This window comes from Penaeus japonicus, unplaced genomic scaffold (genome assembly GCF_977035675.1).
Source record: "Penaeus japonicus unplaced genomic scaffold, GWHDUDI00000001_assembly GWHDUDI00000042, whole genome shotgun sequence".
In the NCBI taxonomy this organism is placed as follows: Eukaryota; Metazoa; Arthropoda; class Malacostraca; order Decapoda; family Penaeidae; genus Penaeus; species Penaeus japonicus.
This window is the reverse complement of record NW_028234444.1, coordinates 404,290-406,789: the sequence shown is the minus strand read 5'-3', so window position 1 is coordinate 406,789 and position 2,500 is coordinate 404,290. Positions and strand designations below refer to the sequence as shown.

At 36.6% G+C, this 2,500-nt stretch overlaps 1 long non-coding RNA gene across 1 annotated transcript; it reads right to left on the bottom strand.

Annotated features, from left to right (window-relative positions):
• Positions 1 to 498: 498 nt before the first annotated feature.
• On the bottom strand, positions 499 to 2,324 carry LOC122249000 (uncharacterized). Its single transcript, XR_015190789.1, has 3 exons — positions 2,301 to 2,324; positions 1,566 to 1,700; positions 499 to 905 (listed from the first exon to the last, which is right to left on the bottom strand). It is a non-coding gene; the product is annotated as an uncharacterized LOC122249000 (long non-coding RNA).
• Positions 2,325 to 2,500: the final 176 nt, after the last annotated feature.

Genomic DNA, 2,500 nt, shown 5'->3' with positions numbered 1-2,500 from the left:
CAATGTACTCATTATGAGAACAACATCCCCTCTTCTTTATAAAGTAGCATATTTTACAGTTTCCTAACTTACTATTAGTCACGCATAAAAGTCTTTTGTGTATAAAGTTTATGAATCTTTGATCCCTTTAACGTAACGGACAAGAAGGCCTTATCATAGGACTGTTCGAGATAGAATTCGGAGCATGTATTACAGGAGTTTTGTCCGTGAAGAGAGCATATGAATTCCAGTGGGTTTCAGTTACCAATTCGTGTACCAAGTGTTCTTTTTTTCTCTCCGTGAATAAGTGGTTATAATTGAAAAATATTTAGAATCTAATGCGAGATATGTTTAAAAAGTGTTTATATCTTTATCAATCAACGAATCTTATATGTATTGAGACCCAGTAGGCATAGTGCATGAGGAATATGATTTCCTTTTTTATTATTGTAACGTTTTTGAAGATGAAAAGATGAAAGTCTTTCTTCCTCGCATAGATCGTGTAACTAAAAGATTGAGTTATATATAAAAATATTTATTAGCACATTCCTGCCAATGGCACAATAAATAAGATAACAAAATAGGCTCTGTTTCTCTTATAGGGGTCGTTGAGACTGGATGACTTCCGATCTCAGACTCGAAGTGTCGCTCTTAGTTGTAGGCGGGGGGAGGGGGGGCATAGGCGGGGGGAGCGGGCTTGTAGGTGGGCTTGTACTCGGGGTACTGAGCCTCGCCCTCGTAGGTGACCTCAGCTACGAGACCGTCGCCGTTGTCCACGTATTTGACGATCTGCTTGCGGCCGTCGGGGAGGTCCACGGTGTAGCTGCCCTCGGTCTTGTAGCCGTCGCGGGACTCCGAGTGGCCGAAGTTGGCGCGGAGGTAGCCGGTCGGCCGAACCGTTAGTTGTAGTTGTACTTGGGAGGAACCTAAGAGGGATGAAGAGAGGGAAAATGTGAAAGTAATCAACATGAATATAAATTGATTTAGATCAATAGTTCCAAAATTTTGATCGAGTAAAGACCATTTCAAGCGCAACATCACCAACCGTGTGTCCTTTGTAAATGTTGCTAGTGTTTGAAACCATATATGGAAGAAATCTATATCTGTATCTATATCTATGTCAATCTCTCCATATATCTATGTATCTATCTACATATGATAATAACTATTGATATCAGCAAGCTCCATACCCCTTGAAAACCCAATTTGGGAACCTTAAGTATAGATACAAATTCACAATCTACGGTTAGTTAGAAACAAACGTATTTTATCGTATTTTTGTTTTCAAGTCAACGTGGACACTAAATTTTGCTTATGATGATACTTATGCAATATTTTCTTGTGGATATCTATCTATTTGTTATACTTATTTCTATACTTATCTGTTTATATCTATTTACTGATACTTATAATTTACGGATACTTATACTACTGATACCTTTACCACTAATACTATTTAATTGCTGATATTTATACTACAGATTTTGTATTACTGATACTTATGATACTAATACTTGTACTACTGATACTATTTAATTACTGATACTTATACTACTAATATTTATACTACTAATACTTGTACTCACATCAGGGTATTCAGGCTCCGGGTGGTAAGCCTTAGGAGGGGGGTGGTAGGGGGCGGGGGGGCCGTAGACTGGGGGGGCGGGGTAGGGGGACTGATCAGCAAAGGCCACGACGGCCAAGCAAGCGATGACGGCGATCTGGAGAAGAAAGAAGAAAACAAACAAATAAGATCTTTGGAAATGTGTTTCTGAATTGCAATCTGATGAAGAGAAAGGGTTGGTAATCAAGGCATAAATCTATATAAAAAAATATATAAAAAATGTACTATCCTTCATAATTTGAATATTAATTCAAGGTGAAGAAGAATATCAATATATATTGAACGAGGGATAAAGGAAAAACATTTAAAAACATAAAGAATGGGATGAATTTATCTAATTCACCGTACAAAATTAGTATGAAAAAAAAATCGATTTCACAAAATTTAATTCACAATACAAAGAAAAAGAAATGAAAAAGAACGAAAATAAAAAAGTAAGTCAAATTCACGATGCGGAAAAAAACGAAAATGAAAAATAATTTAATTCCAAGTCTAATAATAATAATAAATTCACAATGAAAAATGAATTAGAAAAAAAAAGTCATTCACCAAAAAAAAAAAAAAAAAAAAAAAAAAAAAAAAAAAATCACAATGCAAAAAAAGATAATAATAAAAAAAACAATAATGATGATAATAAAAAAAATAAAATAAAAATTAAAAAAAGGTCAGATTCAACAAGCCTCCTTCTACTACATACCTTGAGAGACATGGTTGAGAAGTTACTGGTACCTCCGAAGACATTGCAGCTGCCTTATATACACACTCGCGCACATACTCTCACTTTCCGCCCATGGCCAAGGTTCACAGACGGCTGGGAGGCAGGGGAGGGGGGGGGGTTGAGATTAATGCTAGCGTTGCCTACCTTCCTTCTCTCTCCCCTCCCTCCCTCCCTCCCTT